Source organism: Dipteris shenzhenensis, chromosome 10 (assembly GCF_047967505.1).
Source record: "Dipteris shenzhenensis isolate YYH24624 ecotype China chromosome 10, Dip_SZ_1.0, whole genome shotgun sequence".
NCBI classification, from domain to species: domain Eukaryota; kingdom Viridiplantae; phylum Streptophyta; class Polypodiopsida; order Gleicheniales; family Dipteridaceae; genus Dipteris; species Dipteris shenzhenensis.
Genome location: NC_141605.1, coordinates 27,631,632 through 27,654,142, shown reverse-complemented (window position 1 = coordinate 27,654,142; position 22,511 = coordinate 27,631,632).

The window sequence follows — 22,511 nt, the reverse complement described above, 5'->3', positions numbered from 1 at the left end:
TAGCGACGCTGTTGGTTAAAACCCGAAACGACGAAACGCGCGGCGTTTTGCTCAAGCCATTCCTAATCTCTCAAGTAAGCAACCCAAAATCTCCTCCCACCTATTTTCGACGACCTCCCATCTATTCCAAGCAACCTCCCACTCCTCACCCTTCTCCTACCTCTTGTACTCCCTCTCTCTCCTTTTTCCATGTTTGGTTTCCAGAAAGAAAGTTCTTCAAGAGGTGAGTTTGTTTCAACAATGTAGGTTGTTTGTTTGTTAGCTTTGGTTTTGTGAGTGTTTCTACTTGTATTGCTAAAGTTGTAAACTAGTTTTCATGCTTGATTTGAAAGGATTGAAACAAAAAACGAAATTTCAAGAAAGAAAGAAAGAAAACTCACCTCTTCTTCCTGTATTTCTTTCCTTCTCTTTCTCCTTGTCTCCTCAATCTCCTCCTTTCCTTGTCTCCTCAATCTTCTCTTTCCTTGTCTCCTTTCAAGAAGTTGCTTTTGTGATCTCCTCTTTCCACTAACATCTTATTTGAAAAAATGGGTTGTTTTCTCTCTTTTGTAGGGCCAGTCCACTACACCGAGCGGGACATACTCTCTCTTTTGTGGGGCCAGTCCACTACACCGAGCGGGACATACTTTTACAGGTAAGTGCTTCCTCTTCTTTCCATTTAATATTTTTGTTATTTGAATTGGCCTGCAGCTAGCGCTTTAAGCGCTAGCTGCAGTGATGGGTGTAGGAACCCTCTCTTCCCCTCTCTCTCTTTCCGTCTTCCCCCTTCTCTTTTTCTCATTTTTCCCCCTTCTCTTTTTTCCCTCTTCTCTTATTCTCTCTTTCCCCCTCTCTCTTTTCCCTTCTCTCTTTCCTTTCCCTCTTATTCTCTATTTCCTTTCCCTCTTATTCTCTTATGCTTATGCTTCTCTCATTCCCCCTTCTCTATTTCCCCCTTCTCTCATTCACATAAGCTCTTTTTCCGCATGAGCATAAGCTCCTTCTCTATTTCCACATGAGCATAAGCATGAGCTTATGCTTAAGCATAAGCATGAGCATAAACTCATGCTCATGCTCATGCATGAGCATGAGCTTATGCTCATGCTTATGCTTAAGCATAAGCTCATGCTTATGCTCATGTGGAAATAGAGAATGAGAGAAGCATATGTGTAAGTTTCCGCATAAGCTTATGCGGAAATAGAGAATGAGAGAAGCATATGCTTCTCTCATTCTCTATTTCTGCATGAGCATAAGCTCCTTCTCTTTTTCCGCATGAGCATAAGCATGAGATTATGCTTATGCTTATGCTTAAGCATAAGCATGAGCATAAACTCATGCTTATGCTCATGCATGAGCATGAGCTTATGCGTAAGTTTCCGCATAAGCTTATGCGGAAATAGAGAATGAGAGAAGCATATGCTTCTCTCATTCTCTTTTTCTGCATGAGCATAAGCTCCTTCTCTTTTTCCGCATGAGCATAAGCATGAGCTTATGCTTATGCTTATGCTTAAGCATAAGCATGAGCATAAACTCATGCTTATGCTCATGCATGAGCATGAGCTTATGCGTAAGTTTCCGCATAAGCTTATGCGGAAATAGAGAATGAGAGAAGCATATGCTTCTTTCATTCTCTTTTTCCGCATGAGCATAAGCTCCTTCTCTTTTTCCGCATGAGCATAAGCATGAGCATATGCTTATGCTTATGCTTAAGCATAAGCATAAGCATAGAGCATGAGCTTCACAACAAGACAAAGCACCCATAGACGCGCGCACAGACGCGTTTCATGAACTAAATAAAAAACTTACGGGCGCGTCTATTTGCACGTCAGGAGACCCGCGTCTAAGTGCGCGTCTATATATCAGACTTACGCGCGTATAGACGCGCTCATACACGCGTAAATAGACGTGCCTATAAACGCTTTGATAGACGCACGTATAGACGCAAGGCGAACAGACAGACGCGAATATAAACGCGTTTTTAAACGCACTGATAGACGTGCCTTTTTTTAAAAAAAATTTTTACAGAATACTGTGTATGTTGTGTATGCTATATAGTTACAAGAATCCCATATCCACATTCTGTAATTCAATTCTTACAGCCAACCGCATTTTAATTACAATTCCAAATAAAATATTACAACTCCAAAACTCAATAAAATTGAAAGCTCAAAAAGTGCTTGTATATACATATAGCACGAAGCTAAGCCACGTCATGTGGCTCCAAGTACAAAAAATAAGGAAGCTAAGCCATGTCATGTGGCTTCAAGTACAAAAAATAAGAGGAGTCTATATACAAGAGGCACGAAGCCAAGCCAATGGCTTTAAGTACAAAAAAGAATAGTAGCACTACTTCTACGACTAATCCTCGCTGCCTTCCACGCTCCCTTCTGCGCTGCCTTCTGCGCTGCCTTCTGCACCTCCTTCCTCGTCTTCCTCGTCGTCTTGTGCAGGGGCGCCCTGTAAACAAGGGACAACATATATCAATGTATGAAAAATCAAATCTTTACTTATAATTTTGGCATTATTTAATTACTTTCAAATACTTGGGGGGCCTGTCCAGTAGCTCGGGTATACTGCTCCTCAGTAATCAACCCGTCATCATAGAAGTGCCTCCATGTATCTCCTCTGCGATGGTGGCGGTGGTAGGCTGTCTCCACTGGAGTAGGGTATCTGCCCACGATCTCAAGCTGCATGACCGCGATACACTTTGTGGAGGGATTAGTACAAAGAAACAACCAACCTCCTAATAAACTACATAAGCAATATAATTTGAGATCGATACTTACAAATTGGGCCTCCCATGAGTCAACACCCCCTGCTCCAAAATGCGCGCTCCCATACTCCTCCATCTGGATCCTCCGTGCCTCCACGTGCTGCAGACTGGGCTCCTCCCACTGGGCTCCTCCCTCGTTGACTTCATTGCCTTCTTCCACTCACGCTTCTGAGCGGTGTGGGGCGGGCCCCTTGGAGGTTGACCTGCCTCAAGTCTGGCAAGCTCCGCTAGTGCCTGCCTCTTAAGGGAAGATCTTTTATTGCTAAGTATCGTAACAATCTTTGACTTCCCCCATTTATCTGTGAACTGGCGATTGGGGGGGTTAGGATACCTAGAGCGAACAATAGCGAGGGTCTCATCAGCCAACCTCTTTGGGTGGTCTTTATAGTGGATACAGCAATCTCTGTAATTGTTAGCAATTACAGAGCGCATGAAGGCCATTATGTCCTTCCCCCGCGCATCCATCAAGATGCCTCCTGTCTGGGTGAAGTCATAATAAATCGTACCATCACCCAGAGGCACGTCTAAATCATCTGAATCATCCTCCTCCTCACCGCCACATGGCCCAAAGCAGCATCCGCCACCGCTCTCCCTGCTACTATGCCTGCTACCCTGTCGTGTCGAGCGCGTACGCTGGCCACTCGTAGCTGGGGACCGCGCGGGACTATGCTGACCACTCGTAGCTGGAGAACCGAGTCTCGACGGCTGGGGAGTACGTCGACGGCTCGCTGAGGCAGAAGGACCTCCTGAAGGCATGGGGGAAGGGGCATAAGACCGGATGGCAGAAGGGACATAAGACGGCATGGGGGAAGGGGCAGAAGACGGTACGGGGGAAGGGGCATAAGACGGCTGTGCGGACTCCGCTGGGGTGATCTCAGGTGGTGTGGGGTGGCTCGGAGTCTGTAGTGCCGACTCCTGGGGAGTGTTAAGGGTACCCGTCATGTACCCGTATAACTCCGCAGGATTAGGAGGGTGCCCTAAAATATTATATAAATCCTTCCATATCGATTCACGCGGATCAGGTGAGCTAGAAGCACTTCCTCCCCACACGTTAAACTGGAAAAAAAAAAACAAATCTATTACTTTGGGAGCTGAGAAGAAAGAGGGAAAAAAAAAAGAGGCTCTGTCAGAGCGCGTCTATAGACCCGTCTAACCTTCGCGTCTATAAACGCGTCTAACAGAGCATCTAACAGTCCGTTCATGAATCTGTCTAACAGTCCGTTCATCAATCCGTCTAACAGTGTGTTAAAAAGCGCGTCTAAAAGCGCGTCTAACAGTTCGTTTAAAACTCCGTTTAACAGTGCGTCCATTTGGGCGTCTATATACGCGTCTGTGTGTGTCTGTAGCAACCCAGACGCGCATATAGACGCGCCTGTAGACGCGCGTTTAGACGCGCCCTCAGACGCCTCTATACACGCGCTTCGACAGTTGAGAATACTCAAAGTCGAAAAGGACGTTTCGCCCGACAAAAGAACGTGTCGCTCATACCTAGATGCTGCGTTTCGTGGATGCGAAAAAGTACAAAACTGGAAAGAGCAAGAACAACTTCAAAAGGACTTACTTGGAAAAAGGTATGGAAGGATCTTTCTTTTCTGAACTTGTTTCTTCTCCTTGTTCGTACTCCTCCTCTTCTTTAGGCTTGGAAGCAAGCTGTGTAGGTACGGTCCCTTTGTCTTGAGTGAAAGCTTGGAACTGTGTATGGGAGGCTCTCTCTTAAGCTTCGAATCTATAGAAGTGCTAATAAAGAAGGAAGAAAGCCGCTCACGAAGTTTAAGTAGTCAAAAGAAAAGCAAAGCGAGCGGCGCGCCGAAAAGCAGGTTTAAAAGTCGCGGGTATAGTCGCGTCTATTAGCGTGTCTATAGTCGCGTCTGAATACACAGAGTAGATGCGTCTATAAACGCGTCTATTAGCGCATCTACAGGCGCATTTAAATACACAGAGTAGACGGGCATTTAGACGCGCAATTAGACGCGACATTACACGCGAGGATAAACGCGGCGATAGACGCAACATAGAGTTTTTTAAGTTAAGCATTTGAAGAAGAGCAAATTTGGTGGGTTGTTTGTTTGTAGGATGTCTCCATCTTCAACAAGCAGCTCCAGTGAGGATGAATCCCTCTGTATCCACCATCGCGAAATGTGGTTGGAGCAAAAAATCAAATACCTGTGTGATCGATGTCGAGGAAACATGTATCGTGCACGCAGGATTACGACGCTCAATCATATCTCAAAGTATGGAGAATGGGATGTGACCGTAAACAGGGTAAGGATTTGTAAGTTAAGGTTGATTGAGATACCTATGGGTGTTCATATGTTTGAGTTATAATGATCCCGTTTTAATTTGATACAGGATGCAGTGCCACACCTGCACATGTTACCCTATGCCCGTCGTGAGGAGGCGAAGCGTCGGCGATATGAGGTGGGATCTTCAGGAGGGACCGTTACGGATGCATGGAGTGATGGTGATAGTAGCCCTCCACCATTACCTCATGAAGCCGTGGAGGAGGAGGTGTTTGATGATATGGTGCGGGATTTATATGTCCATCAAGGGAGGGATAATAGCATGGAGCAGGATGATCTTTTTACCGCAGCATCGACTCCACTGTTTGAGGGGTGCACATTCTCTGTTCTACGTGCCTCCCTTGAGTTACTAAACTTGCAAACCATCTATGGATGGAGCAATGCAAGTTTGAATGCATTACTCAAGTAAGCTTTAAAGTCAATTTTGCAAACATGGTGAATTATGCGCATGGGTCAATTACCCGAATGCTTTTCCTCATTTATGGTCTTCACGTGCAGGCTATTGTGTAAAATGCTTCCAAGGGAGAATAAATTACCGACCTCAAGAGATATGGAAAGGCAACATGTGACCTCTCTTGGAGGATTAGATTACAAGCGCATCCATGCATGTGTCAACGATTGCGTTTTGTTTCGTGGACTACATAAGGATGCAAGAGAGTGTCCTACTTGTGGAGAGGCAAGATATAGAGCAGATCTCAAAACCTTGGACGTACCTCGTAAGGTATTGCGACATTTTTCCATAATCCCTCACATCCAACATATGTTCAAGTGCAAATCTATTGCAGAGCTCATGTCATGGCATTCCTCCCATCGATCAACCGATGGCAAGTGGAGAACTCCCGCGGACTCTCCTGCGTGGAAGCATATTGAAGACACATGGCCAAGCTTCAAGGAAGAACCTAGGAGCTTGAGACTTGGATTGGGTATGGACGGTGTGAACCCATTTGGTCTCAAAAGCACGTCTTACAGTGTATGGCCAGTGGTATTGGTGAATTACAATCTTCCACCCTCTATGGCTATTAAGAAAGGACATGTCATGCTGTCCCTTCTAATTCCAGGGAAACATAAAGTCAAAAACCCTGATGTTTATTTGGAGCCTTTGATTGATGAGCTAGAGATACTTTGGAGAGGTATCGAGGTGCATGATGTGAGCAGGTCTCCCTCGTCACGAGACTTCAACTGCAAAGCAGTCTTGATGTGGACGATGCATGACTTGCCAGGCTATGGCGAGTGTTCAGGTAAGCATTGCAGTTTTTAATTATGAATAGGCAAGGACGTGGCACCCTAAACCCACCTTCCACTCTTAATTGCATCTATTGTTTCAGGTCTCACTACATCGGGTTACCATGCATGTCCTGTTTGTGGTCCTTCGCTAGTTGCCTCACGGGCAGACGCATTAAATAAGGTCATCTATGAGAATCACCATCGATTTCTCCCACCTGATCATCCTAGATATGTTGCCCCTTGGAATGAAGTCCTCCCACAATCACTCACCGCGGGAGATTGGATGAGAATTTGGGATGGTTCCACGACTCCTCCACCACTTGGCATGAGCCGGTAAGGATTTGTAACTATTGGTTGGAAGTAAAGATTGGCTATATTGGTTGAAAGTGAGGATTGCACGCTAACACTTTATTTTGTTTAGATACTCCATCTTTTATCGTTTACCATATTGGTCCCACCTCAAGATCAATCACCTGCTCGATCCCATGCATATCTTCAAGAATGTGGCATCTACCATTTGGGAGCATTTGAATGGGACATGAGATTCGGCAGGCATAAGGGAGGATCTACGTACCACAGGGAGGATGCGTGAAGCTTGGCCTCAAGAGAGACCAAATGGGCATGTTTTTTTACCTCGTGTACCGTGGATGTTATCAAAGCTAGAGATGGCGACGGTGAAGCGCGCTATTACTACAATTCGTACTCCCACTGGATGCATGAGGTGTTTGAAGGGAGCCTTTACAAAGAGCAAGAAAAGAGGTGTAGAGCAATTATATGGCTTGAAATCTCATGATTGGCACAAGATGCTCCAAGTAAGTATTTTATATGCATAATATCTTTTTCCTTTCAAATTTGTGAGTGAATAGCTATAAGCAACTAATCAACCACCTCCTCGCGGGTTCAGTTCATACTACCTACTAGCATTTCACGTAGTGCATCAAAGGACGTGAAAGATTGTATTTACAAGATAGGCGAGCTTGTGAGGTATGTGAGCTCAAAGGAAATAGATCCCACCACGCTTGAGAATGCTCGAGTTATGTCAGTGGAGGCGGTTTGTTTAGTGGAGGAGACATTTCCACATTCTATTCTCACAAGCCAACTACATCTCATAGTGCATTTGGTGGATGAGATTGCTATATGCGGTACTATACATGCACGATGGTTGTTCTTCCTCGAGCGCTTCATGAAGACCTTGAAGGGCTTCGTGAGACAAAATGCAAGACCTGAAGGTAGCATGGCCGAGAGTTGGTTGGTACAAGAGTCACTTGTATATATTTCTGAGTTTCTTGTTGATGTGGATAGCTCTCTCCCACGACTATGGAGAGATGATGAAGACCTAAGGATGACCTCTATTGTGCCTCAAGGAAAAGGACGCAACAAAGTAATAGACACGGAGTTGCGTAATAGTATCAACCTCTTTTGCGTGCTTAATAGTGATGTGATGAAAAGATGGGTGACAAGATACGAGGATGCAAAGGCAAGAATTACAAGAAGAAAGGGCCCTCTTTCGTACACACCACGGATCTCGTGTGCCATACCCTCAGCGTCTAAGAGCACTTCCAAAGGATATTCATGTGGATTGGCTACTTGATGAAATGGAGAAAGCAGAGAAAGACGAGGGGATGCATATCACAATGGAAGAATGGGAGTATGCTAGGGGATGCATGAGCAAGGTCGGTATATAGAATGTTATGCATAAGTTAGGAGCTTTTTATAATTTAGATTGCTTATTTAATTGATTTTTTCTTGGTGTAGTGCACTATGTTCAATGCTATATGGTGTGAGGGCAAGCAATTTCGAACACAACGGATTGATGATAAGAGAAACACACAAGATTGCGGCGTCATTGCTAGCTTTGAGGGAGCCAATGGAGTCATGGATGATTATTGTGGCATAATCCAAGATATCATTATGCTTGACTTTCGACGCTTCTTTGTGTATGTTTTGGATGTAAAGTGGTTTAAGGACGTGGTGGAAAGAGGCCCTAATGCAACAATCAAACGCCATGCAAGTGGCTTTGTAACTATTGACTCCACAAAGTTTTGGCAAAGTAGGAAGGACACACTAATACTACCGCAACAATGTGAACAGGTACTGTGCACACACATAAAAATACTCGCTTTTAAATATTTGATGCAAGAAAAGTAACATGATTGTATTTGTGTTTGAATTAGGTTGTCTATCAACCAATGGTGGATAATAATAGGTGGTGGCATGTCATACCTATTATGCCACGTTCCAAAGTGATGTATAGTACATTTACTAATATGGAGCATATGGAGGATGATCATGGCCATGGACGTGATGATGACCGTGATACAAGAGAGGAGGATGATCATGAGATAGGAGATATAGATATTGAGGCCGGCATTACTCGTGAGGACGAGCCTACCATTGGAGATCTTGATTTCGATGAGCACATGAGTGGCACAAGTAGTAGTGGGTTGAATGTATTTGTAGATCTAAACACTTGTTTGGATTTTGAAGTAGATAGTTTGGCAAGGGTTGATCTCATTGAGGATGAGATTGAACCGTAGCCCCACAATTGATATTAGCAAAACTATTTTACATATTGTCTCATTCTCCTCATTTCCCTTAATTCTTGTATATGTGGGCTTGCAAAAAATTATGTGCTTTGGTAATCATGGGCAATGTTTGGAAAGCAATGATGTACACCAAAATCTCACTTTCTGTATTCTCTGGAGCGCGTCTATTTACGCGTCTAAATGCGCGTCTGATTCTCAGTGTAAATGCGCAAATAAACGCGCAAATACACGTGCAAATAAATGCGCTAATAAACGGGATGTTAGACGGGCCCGTATTTTCTCTGGTCTAACGCACAAATAAACGCGGTTATTGACGTGCAAATAGACGAGCATTTAGCCGCGCTAATAGACGTGCCCGTAATTTCTCTACTAGAACAATGCCTATAGACGCGCCCGCTATTTTGCGCGTCTACCAAGCGCGTCTATAGTTGCTTTGTGTTGTTGTGCTTATGCTTAAGTTTCCGCATGAGCTTATGCGAAAATAGAGAATGAGAGAAGCTTATGCTTCTCTCATTCTCTTTTTCCGCATAAGCTCTTTCTCTTTTTCCGCATGAGCATAAGCTCCTTCTCTTTTTCCGCATGAGCATAAGCATGAGCTTATGCTTATGGTTATGCTTAAGCATAAGCATAAGCATAAGCTCATGCTTATGCTCATGCATGAGCATAAGCATAAGCATAAGCTCTTTCTCTTTCTCTTTTGCGTGAGCATATGCGGAAACATGAGCATAAGCTCATGCTCACCCATGAGCATAAGCATAAGCTCATGCGGAAAAAGAGAAGGAGCTTATGCAGAAATAGAGAATGAGTTTCCGCATAAGCTTCTCTCCTTCTCTTTTTCTGCATAAGCTCCTTCTCTTTTTCCGCTTATGCTCATGCATGAGCATGAGCTTATGCGTAAGTTTCCGCATAAGCTTATGCGGAAATAGAGAATGAGAGAAGCTTATGCTTCTCTCATTCTCTTTTTCCGCATAAGCTCCTTCTCTATTTCCGCATGAGCATAAGCTCCTTCTCTTTTTTCGCATGAGCATAAGCTCATGCGGAAATAGAGAAGGAGCTTATGCGGAAAAAAAGAATGAGAGAAGCATAAGCTTCTCTCATTCTCTATTTCCACATAAGCTTATGCGGAAACTTACCCATAAGCTCATGCTCATGCATGCGCATAAGCGGAAAAAGAGAAGGAGCTTATGCAGAAAAAGAGAAGGAGAGAAGCTTATGCGGAAGTTTATGCTTAAGTTTATGAGCATGAGCTTATGCTTAAGTTTCCGCATGAGCTTATGCGGAAATAGAGAAAGAGAGAAGCTTATGCTTCTCTCATTCTCTTTTTCCGCATAAGCTCTTTCTATTTTTTCGCATGAGCATAAGGTCCTTCTCTTTTTCCACATGAGCATAAGCATGAGCTTATGCTTAAGTTTCCGCATGAGCTTATGCTTCTCTCATTCTCTTTTTCCGCATAAGCTCTTTCTCTTTCTCCGCATGAGCATAAGCTCCTTCTCTTTTTCCGCATGAGCATAAGCATGAGCTTATGCTTATGCTTATGCTTAAGCATAAGCATAAGCATAAGCTCATGCTTATGCTCATGCATGAGCATGAGCTTATGCTTAAGTTTCCGCATGAGCTTATGCGGAAATAGAGAATGACAGAAGCTTATGCTTCTCTCATTCTCTTTTTCCGCATAAGCTCCTTCTCTTTTTCCGCATGAGCATAAGCTCCTTCTCTTTTTCCGCATGAGCATAAGCATGAGCTTATGCTTATGCTTATGCTTATGCTTAAGCATAAGCATAAGCATAAGCATAAGCTCATGCTTATGCTCATGCATGAGCATGAGCTTATGCTTAAGTTTCCGCATGAGCTTATGCGGAAATAGAGAATGAGAGAAGCTTATGCTTCTCTCATTCTCTTTTTCCGCATAAGCCCCTTCTCTTTTTCCGCATGAGCATAAGCTCCTTCTCTTTTTCTGCATGAGCATAAGCATGAGCTTATGCTTATGCTTATGCTTAAGCATAAGCATAAGCATAAGCATAAGCTCATGCTTATGCTCATGCATGAGCATGAGCTTATGCGTAAGTTTCCGCATAAGCTCTTTCTCTTTCTCTTTTGCGTGAGCATATGCGGAAATAGAGAATGAGAGAAGCATACGCATGAGCTTATGCTTATGCTCATGGGTGAGCATGAGCTTATGCTCATGTTTCCGCATATGTAGAAACATGAGCATAAGCTCATGCTCACCCATGAGCATAAGCATAAGCTCATGCGGAAAAAGAGAAGGAGCTTATGCGGAAATAGAGAATGAGTTTCCGCATAAGCTTCTCTCCTTCTCTTTTTCTGCATAAGCTCCTTCTCTTTTTCCGCATGAGCATAAGCATGCGGAAACTCATTCTCTATTTTATGCATAAGCTCCTTCTCTATTTCCGATGCCTATGCTTAAGCATAAGCTCATGCTTATGCTCATGCATTTGCATGAGCTTATGCTTAAGTTTCCGCATAAGCTCATGCTTATGCATGAGCTTATGCGGAAATAGAGAATGAGAGAAGCATAAGCTCATTCTCTATTTCTGCATAAGCTCATTCTCTATTTCCCACTCTATTTCCCCCTTCTCTCATTTCCCCCTTCTCTCCTTCTCTATTTTCCCTCGTCTCTTTCCCCTTCTCTATTTCCCCCTTCTCTCATTCTCTATTTCCTCATTCTCATTCTTTTCTTTCCTTTACATCTTCTTTCCCTCTTATCTTTCCCTCTTCTTTCCCTCTTTCCTTTCCCTCTTCTTTCCTTTCCCTCTTCTTTCTTCTTGCCTATGCCTATGCCTATGAGAATGCTCATGTTTGTTTTTTATTTTCTGTTTTCGTGTTTGTGTCTATGTTAGACATGGGATCACGTCGCTCATCCGACGAGTATGGACAGCCTCGCAGGAGGAGAGCTCACGATCTATATGCTCCAGAGGACTTTGATTCCTCTTAGGCGACTACCCCGAGGAGTACCCCTGGTCCGACTCCTCTCGGTCCTAGCACTGTGACGCTCAAACAGACAGACGCATTTATAGACGCACTGATAGACGCGCTTTATAATATTTTTTTATAAATTTATAGAATGCTGTGTATGTTGTGTATGCTATATAGTTACAAGAATCCCATTTCCACATTGTGTAATTCAATTCTTACAACCAACCGCATTTTAATTACAATTCCAAATAAAACATTACAACTCCAAACGCAATAAAATCGAAAGCTCAAAAAGTGCTTGTATGTACATATAGCATGAAGCTAAGCCACGTCCTGTGGCTTCAAGTACAAAAAATAAGAGGAGTGTAAATACAAGAGGCACGAAGCCAAGCTAGTGGCTTTAAGTACAAAAAAGAGTAGCTAGCACAACTTCTACGACTAATCCTCGCTCCCTTCCACGCTCCCTTCTGCACTCCCTTCTGCGCTCCCTTCTCCGCCTCCTTCCTCATCTTCTTTCTCGTCGTCTTGTGCAGGGACCTATAAATAAGGGACAACATATATCAATGTATGAAAAATCAAATCTTTACTTATAATATTGACATTATTTAATTACTTTCAAATACCTCGGGGGCCACTCCAGTAGCCTGGATATATTGCTCCTCAGTAATCAACCCATCATGATAGAATTGCCTCCATGTATCTCCTATGCGATGGTGGCGGTGGTAGGCTGTCTCGACACGAGTAGGGTATTTGCCCACGATATCAAGCTAAAAGATGACACAATTTGTGGAGGGATTAGTACAAAGAAACAACCTCCTAATAAACTACATAAGCAATATAATTTGAGATTGATACTTACAAATTGGGCCTCCCATGAATCAACACCCCCTGCTCCAAAATGCATGCTTCCATATTGCTCCTCGGGGGGGTCACTATGTATAAACCCTCTATACCACGTGCGTTCAAGGCATATTTCTAAAATCCCTTATCTGTGTAAATTTTTCATTAATAAAATGTACCCCTTTTCTATACAAATCTGTAAATTTTTTCCAAAACTATTTTAAATAGTCCCTTATGTATATTTATTTCTGTAAATTTCAGAAATAAAAAATATCCTTTTGTTGAACTCACGTGATAGGGTTACATATGATGAGTGACCCCCCTGAGTATTGCTCCATCTCGATCCTTCGTGCCTCCACGTGCTGCAGACTGGGGTCCTCCCTCGCTGACTTCATTGCTTTCTTCCACTCGCGCTTATGAGTGATGTGGGGTGGGCCCCTTGGTGGTTGACCTCCCTCGAGCCTGGCAAGCTTTGCTAGTGCTTGCCTCTTAAGTGAGTATCGTAACAATCTTTGACTTGGCCCATTTATCTGTGAACTAGCGATTGGGGGGGTTAGGATACCTAGAGTGAACAACAGTGAGGGTCTCATCAGCCAACCTCTTTGGCTGGTCTTTGTAGTGGATAAAGCAATCTCTGTAATTGTTAGCAATTATAGAGCACATGAAGGCCATGATGTCCTTCCCCCATGCATCCATCAAGATGCCTCCTGTCTGAATGATGTCATAGAATATCGTACCATCACCCGGAGGCACGTCTAAATCATCTGAATCATCATCGTCCCCACCGCCACCCCTCCCAAAGCACTGTGCCATGCATCCCCTACCGCTCTCCCTGCTACCGTGTCATGTCGAGCTAGTACGCTGGGCACTCGTAACTGGAGACTACACGGGACTACGTGGACCACTCGTAGTTGAAGAACTGTGTCTCGACTGCATAGGAGTATGCTGATCACTTTGCGAGACAGAAGGACCTCCTAACGGCATGGGGGAAGGGGCATAAGATGGCATGGGGGAAGGGGCATAAGATGGCATGGGAGATGGGCCCGCACTGTGTACCCGACTGGGCTGTGCTGACTTCGCTAGCGTGATCTCAGTTGGTGTGGGGTGGTTTGGAGTCTGGAGTGCCGACTCCTAGGGGGTGTTTAGAGTACCTGTCATATACCCGTATAACTCCGTAGGTCTAGGAGGGTGCTCTAAAAGGTTATATAAGTCCCTAAAAATAGACTCCCAGAGATCAGGTGAGCCCGAAGCGCTTCCTGGCCACATGATGAACTGGAAAAAAGAAAAAAAGACGATTACTAATGAGCTGAGAAGAAAGGGGAAGGGAAGAGAGGATTACTGTCGGAGCACGTCTATAGACGCGTCTGATTAGCGCATCTATTTTTGCATATAACAGCGCGTCTATAGACGCAACTGTTTGTGTTTACAAACAGGCTAGATGTCGTCTAAACGCGCCTGTAGACGCGATTTTAGACGCGCTCTGAGACGCGCCTATAGACGCGCTCTGACAGACGAAGTTTTCTAAAAAGTAGAAAAGGACATGCACTCGACACAAAAACGTAACACTGATACCCAAATCATGCGTTTTTTGGATACGAGAAAGTACAAATCCAAAGAGAGCAAACTTCCAAAAAAGATCAACTGCAAAAAGACTTACCTTAGATAGAGGTATGGAGGGTTCTTCTCCTTTTTCAAAGTTGCTTCTCTTCCTTGTTCGCCCTCTTCTTCTTTAAGCTTGGAAGTAAGTGTGGGTGCCTTCCTCTTAAGTGTAAGTGTGTTGAAAGTAAGTGTGGGTGCCTTCCTCTTAAGCATCGAAATTGTGGATCTGCTAATAGCGAAGCAAGCAAGCCATGCGAAGTATAAGTAATGTGAAGAAAAGCAAAGCAAGCGCACTAAAAGCAGATTTAAAAGCCGTGTCTATAGACGCGTCTAATAGCGCGTCTATATACGCATCTAAATACACAGATCAGACGCAGTTTTAGAGGCGCTTGTAGACGCGCACCACAGAACAAACAAACGTGATTTTAGATGCGCTTGTAGATGTGCACCATAGAACAGATAGACGCGGTTTTAAACGCGCCATAGAATTTAAAATTAAATATTTGAAGAAAAGCAAATTTTTTTGGGTTGTTTGTTTGTAGGATGTCTTCATCTTCAATAAGTAGCTCCAGTGAGGATGAATCCCTCCGTATCCACCATTGCGAAATGTGGTTGGAGCAAAAAATCAAATGTATGTGTGATCGATGTCGAGGAAACATGTATCGTGCATGCATGATTACACTCAATCACATCTCAAATTATGGAGAATGGGATGTGACCGTAAACATGGTAAGGGTTTGTAAGTTAAGGTTGATTAAGATACCTATGGGTGTTCATATGTTTGAGTTATGATCCCATTTTAATTTGATACAGGATGCAGTGCCACACCCGCATATGTTGCCCTATGCTCGCCGTGAGGAGGTGAAGCATCGGCAATATGAGGTGGGACCTTCAGGAGGGACCGTTACGGATGCATGGAGTGATGGTGATAGTAGCGCTCTGCCATTACCTCGTGAAGCCGTGGAGGAGGAGGTGTTTGATGATATGGTGCGAGATTTATATGTCCATCAAGGGAGGGATGATAGCATGGAGCAAGATGATCTTTTTACTGCAGCATCGACTCCACTGTTTGAGGGGTGCACATTCTCTGTTCTACGTGCCTCCCTTGAGTTACTAAACTTGCAAACCATCTATGGTTTGTTTAGTGGAGGAGACATTTCCACATTCTATTCTCACAAGCCAACTACATCTTATAGTGCATTTGGTGGATGAGATTGCTATATGCGGTACTATACATGCACGATGGTTGTTCTTCCTCGAGCGCTTCATGAAGACCTTGAAGGGCTTCGTGAGACAAAATGCAAGACCCGAAGGTAGCATGGCCGAGGGTTGGTTGGTACAAGAGTCACTTGTATATATTTCTGAGTTTCTTGTTGATGTGGATAGCTCTCTCCCACGACTATGGAGAGATGATGAAGACATAAGGATGACCTCTATTGTGCCTCAAGGGAAAGGACGCAACAAAGTTATAGACAGGGAGTCCCGTAATAGTATCAACCTCTATTGCGTGCTTAATAGTGATGTGATGAAAAGATGGGTGACAAGATACAAGGATGCAAAGGCAAGAAGACAAGAAGAAAGGGCCCTCTTTTGTACACACCACAGATCTTGTGTGCCATACCCTCAGTATCTAAGAGCAGATCTTGGCAAGAATTTTCAAACACAACGGATTGATGATAAAAGAAACACACAAGATTGTGGCGTCATTGCTAGCTTTGAGGGAGCCAATGGAGCCATGCATGATTATTGTGGCATAACCCAAGATGTTATTAAGCTTGACTTTCGATGCTTCTTTGTGTATGTTTTGGATGTAAAGTGGTTTAAGGACATGGTGGAAAGAGGCCCTAATGCAACAATCAAGCGCCATGCAAGTGGCTTTGTAACTATTGACTCCACAAAGTTTTGGTAAAGTAGGAAGGACACACTAGTACTATCGCAACAATGTGAACAGGTACTGTGCACACATATAAAAATACTCGCTTTTAAATACTTGATGCAAGAAAAATAACATGATTGTATTTGTGTTTGAATTAGGTTGTCTATCAACCAATGGTGGATAATAATAGATGGTGGCATGTCATACCTATTATGCAACGTTCCAAAGTGATGTATAGTATATTTACTAATATGGAGCGTATGGAGGATGATCATGGCCATGGACGTGATGATGACCGTGATACGAGAGGGGAGGATGATCATGAGATAGGAGATACAGATATTGAGGCCATTACTCGTGAGGACGAGCCTACCATTGGTGATGCTGATTTCAATGAGCACATGAGTAGCACAAGTAGTAGTTGGTTGAATGTATTTGTAGATCTAAACACTTGTTTGGATTTTGAAGTAGATAGTTTGGCAAGGGTTGATCTCATTGAGGATGAGATTGAACCGTAGTCCATCATTGATATTGGCAAAACTATTTTACATATTGTCTCTTCTCCTCACCTCACTTAATTTTTGTATATGTGGGCTTGCAAAAAAGCATTGATGTTTTTGTTAAAATTATGTGCTTTGGTAATCATGGGCAATGTTTGGAAAGCAATGATGTACACCAAAATCTCACTTTATGTATTCTCTGGTTTTCATCTAAATACGCGTCTACTTCCCAGTGTAAACGTGCAAATAAATGCCCTAATACACGTGCAAATAGACGCGCTGATAAACACAATGTTAGACCTACCCGTATTTTTTCAGTTTAGACATGCAAATAGACGTGTTAATACATGCGCAAATAAACGCGCTAATAAACACAATGTTAGACGGGCCCGTATTTTCTCAGTTTAAACGTGTAAATAGATGTGCTAATACACGCACAAATAGACGAGCTATTAGACGCACTATTAGATGCGCCTGTAATTCCTCTACTCAAGCAATGCCTATAGATGCGCCCGCTATTTTGCGCATCTACCAAGTGCGTCTATAGTTGCTTTGTGTTGTTCTGATAGCAATGCACACTATTGCAGGGACAATAAAGTGATGTTCCCAATCATTCATGAAAGTATGAGAAGACATTAGAACTATGATGTTTACATGGCTGTTGTATATGGCTTCATGCACCTCATTCGACATGAAGAACAGTGTGTCACCATCCATAAGTTCCACCATGGGAAACTTTATAGCTCTGACAAGGTGAGAATACAAAAAAACCTCGGGTTCATTATCAAGAATGTAGTAATAGTTATATGCCTTCTTTCCATAGTACAACCCCTTCACTACAAAACCACTAGATGAAATGATGTTTCCCCATCCATCCTTCAAATTTTGATTCACAAGTTCCTTCTTGGCAGTGCACCATAAGACATAGAAATCTGCACGCTCATCATTTTCTGCCTCTGCATTAACTGCAAAATTATCTCCAACATAGAGAGCAGTGTATCAAGATGTCCTTCATATGCAGGATCATCACAAGGTTTTCTTCAGCTTCCATGTCCTCTCCAGGGACAGTAGATATTCGTTGTCAAGGCTCTTTTCACAATAGCTCGTGCTCCATCATGCTCACCCTTTCCATGTCCAGAGCCAAAGAAATTCCATGTCATCTTTAGGTTACTTAAGGAAGGATACCTTGCAACAAAGAAAGCAGACCGTCTCGCTTTAAACTGGGAAGCTGCACCATCTGACCAAACCCAATGATGCCTTAATGCTAAATCTTGTCCTGCCAACCAATTGTGATGTAGCATAAAACAATGCTGAACAAACAGAGTATCATGCACCTTGTCGTCACATATGTAGAAATGGATGGTTTTTTGAACCTCACCTCTTGTCCAAACATATGTTATTTGAACAAGAATAGTGACTTGGTCTGAGTGTCTCATTTTGTTCCTTAAAGGTGTAATTTTTTGCAAAATCCACCATAGACACCACAACATCTTTAGGAATCCTTTGCAGACACTCTTTAAATTGTTCAGCTTGCACTTGTATATGAAGTTGTGCTTAATGAACTTCTTCATGCAACCTCGAGACATCCGAAATAAGGCACTGCAGGTCATTTTCTTGAATGTGAGTACCTTTCTTCAATTTTTCTCCCCTTGTTTTCCAACAATTACGTCTAGATCCTCAAAAACCTTAACGTAAACATGGTGGGTAGAGTCATCCTTCTCTTGTGGGTAGGCCAGAATTTTTTTGGGCCCATAACTAGTACATTCTCCGATGAGGCATTCCAAGTGATGGTACATGCTTCCTGAAGGCTTTTGACACAACACACTTTCCCAAAAGCACGTAACGCTAGTGTATGTATGATTAGAAGCTTTACAAATAGCTCCAGTATTGTCCCTTGCACATATTTCACAATTGCAATAACAATGCGCTCCATGTAGGCCGGTGTTTGGGACGAAGCATGATATTGATGGAGTCTTTCAAGAAGGCCAGTTGGACATGTTGAATGCATCAACATGTATCATAGAAGTGCCTCCATGTATCTCCTCTGCGATGGTGGCGGTGGTAGGCTGTCTCCACTGGAGTAGGGTATCTGCCCACGATCTCAAGCTGCATGACCGCGATACACTTTGTGGAGGGATTAGTACAAAGAAACAACCAACCTCCTAATAAACTACATAAGCAATATAATTTGAGATCGATACTTACAAATTCGGCCTCCCATGATTCAACACCCCCTGCTCAAAAATGCGCGCTTCCATATTCCTCCATCTGGATCCTACGTGCCTCCACGTGCTGCAGACTGGGCTCCTCCCTCGCTGACTTCATTGCCTTCTTCCACTCACGCTTGTGAGCGGTGTGGGGCGGGCCCCTTGGAGGTTGACCTGCCTCAAGCCTGGCAAGCTCCGCTAGTGCCTGCCTCTTAAGGGAAGATCTTTTATTGCTAAGTATTGTAACAATCTTTGACTTCCCCCATTTATCTGTGAACTGGCGATTGGGGGGGTTAGGATACCTAGAGCGAACAATAGCGAGGGTCTCCTCAGCCAACCTCTTTGGGTGGTCTTTATAGTGGATAAAGCAATCTCTGTAATTGTTAGCAATTACAGAGCGCATGAAGGCCATGATGTCCTTCCCCCGCGCATCCATCAAGATGCCTCCTGTCTGAGTGATGTCATAATAAATCGTACCATCACCCAGAGGCACATCTAAATCATCTGAATCATCCTCCTCCTCACCACCACATGGCCCAAAGCAGCATCCACCACCGCTCTCCCTGCTACTACGCCTGCTACCCTGTCGTGTCGAGCTCGTACGCTGGCCACTCGTAGTTGGGGACTGCACGGGACTACGCTGACCACTCGTAGCTAGAGAACCGAGTCTCGACGGCTGGGGAGTATGTCGACGGCTCGCCGAGACAGAAGGACCTCCTGACGGCATGGGGGAAGGGGCATAAGACGGGATGGCAGAAGGGACATAAGATGGCATGGGGGAAGGGGCATAAGACGGTACAGGGGAAGGGGCATAAGACGGCTGTGCGGACTCCGCTGGGGTGATCTCAGGCAGTGTGGGGTGGCTCGGAGTCTGTAGTGCCGACTCCTGGGGAGTGTTAAGGGTACCCGTCATATACCCGTATAACTCCGTAGGACTAGGAGGGTGCCCTAAAAGATTATATAAATCCTTCCAAATCGATTCCCGCGGATCAGGTGAGCTAGAAGCACTTCCTGGCCACATGTTGAACTGGAAAATAGGAAACAAATCTATTACTTTGGGAGCTGAGAAGAAAGGGGAAAAAAAAACAGGCTCTGTCAGAGCGCGTCTATAAACCCGTCTGATCTGCGCGTCTATAGACGCGTCTAATAGAGCGTTTAACAATTCAAGTAAAAGCGCGTCTAACAGTCCGTCTAATAGTGCATTTAAAAGCGCGTCTACCAGTCCGTCTAACAGTCCATCTAACAATCCGTCTAACAATGCATTTAAAAGCGCGTCTAACAGTGCGTTTAAAAGTCCGTTTAATAGAGCGTTTGTCTGAGCGTCTACAGACGCGTCTGTGTGTGTCTGCAACAAGCCAAACGTGCAGATAGACATGCTTATAGATGTGCATTTAGACGCGCCCTTAGACGCGCCTATAGACGCGCTCCGACAGGCGAGAATACTAAAAAGTCAAAAAGGACGTTGCGCCCGACAAAAGAACGTGTCGCTCATACCTAGACCCTGCGTTTCGTAGATGCGAGAAAGTACAAAACTGGAAAGAGCAAGCAAGAACAACTTCAAAAGGACTTACTTGGAAAAAGGTATGGAAGGATCTTTCTTTTCCAAACTTGTTTCTTCTCCTTGTTCGTACTCCTCCTCTTCTTTAGGCTTGGAAGCAAGTGTAGGTACGGTCCCTTTCTATTGAGTGAAAGCTTGGAACTGTGTATGAGAGGCTCTCTCTTAAGCTTCGAATCTATGGAACTGCTAATAAAGAAGGAAGGAAGCCGCTCGCGAAGTTTAAGTAATGAAAAGAAAAGCAAAGCGAGCGGCGTGCCGAAAAGCAAGTTTAAAAGCCGCGTCTATTAGCGCGTCTATAGTCGCGTCTATTAGTGCATCTATAGTCGCGTCTGAATACACAGAGGAGACGCGTGGTTAGATGCGCCGTTAGAAGCGATGTTAGATGAGACTATAGACGCGGCGATAGACGCAACACAGAGTTTAAATTAAGCATTTGAAGAAGAGCAAATTTGGTGGGTTGTTTGTTTGTAGGATGTCTCCATCTTCAACAAGTAGCTCTAGTGAGGATGAATCCCTCCGTATCCACCATCGCGAAATGTGGTTGGAGCAAAAAATCAAATGTCTGTGTGATCGATGTCGAGGAAACATGTATCGTGCACGCAGGATTACGCTCAATCATATCTCAAAGTATGGAGAATGGGATGTGACCGTAAACAGGGTAAGGGTTTGTAAGTTAAGGTTGATTGAGATACCTATGGGTGTTCATATGTTTGAGTTATGATCCTGTTTTAATTTGATACAGGATGCAGTGCCACACCCGCACATGTTACCCTATGCCCGTCGTGAGGAGGCGAAGCATCGGTGATATGAGGTGGGATCTTCAGGAGGGACCGTTACGGATGCATGGAGTGATGGTGATAGTAGCCCTCCGCCATTACCTCATGAAGCTGTGGAGGAGGAGGTGTTTGATGATATGGTGCAGGATTTATATGTCCATCAAGGGAGGGATAATAGCATGGAGCAGGATTATCTTTTTACTGCAGCATCAACTCCACTGTTTGAGGGGTGCACATTCTCTGTTCTACGTGCCTCCCTTGAGTTACTAAACTTGCAAACCATCTATCGATGGAGCAATGCAAGTTTGAATGCATTACTCAAGTAAGCTTTAAAGTCGATTTTGCAAACATGGTGAATTATGCGCGGGGGTCTATTACTCGAATGCTTTTCCTCATTTATGGTCTTCACGTGCAGGCTATTGTGTAAAATGCTTCCAAGGGAGAATAAATTACCGACCTCAAGAGATATGGCAAGGCAACATGTGACCTCTCTTGGAGGATTAGATTACAAGCGCATCCATGCATGTGTCAACGATTGCGTTTTGTTTCGTGGACTATATAAGGATGCAAGAGAGTGTCCTACTTGTGGAGAGGCAAGATATAGAGCAGATGTCAAAACCTTGGACGTGCCTCGTAAGGTATTGCGACATTTTCCCATAATCCCTCGCATCCAACATATGTTCAAGTGCAAATCTATTGCAGAGCTCATGTCATGGCATTCCTCCCATCGATCAACCGATGGCAAGTGGAGAACTCCCGCGGACTCTCCTGCGTGGAAGCATATTGAAGACACATGGCCAAGCTTCAAGGAAGAACCTAGGAGCTTGAGACTTGGATTGGGTATGGACGGTGTGAACCCATTTGGTCTCAAAAGCACGTCTTACAGTGTATGGCCAGTGGTATTGGTGAATTACAATCTTCCACCCTCTATGGCTATTAAGAAAGGACATGTCATGCTGTCCCTTCTAATTCCAGGGAAACATAAAGTCAAAAACCCTAATGTTTATTTGGAGCCTTTGATTGATGAGCTAGAGATACTTTGGAGAGGTATCGAGGTGCATGATGTGAGCAGGCCTCCCTCGTCACGAGACTTCAACTGCAAAAAGCAGTCTTGATGTGGACGATGCATGACTTCCCAGGCTATGGCGAGTGTTCAGGTAAGCATTGCATTTTTTAATTATGAATAGGCAAAGGATGTGGCACCCTAAACCCACCTTCCACTCTTAATTGCATCTATTGTTTCAGGTCTCACTACATCGGGTTACCATGCATGTCCTGTTTATGGTCCTTCGCTAGTTGCCTCACAGGCAGACGCATTGAATAAGATCATCTATGAGAATCACCATCGATTTCTCCCACCTGATCATCCTAGATATCATTGCCCCTTGGAATGAAGTCC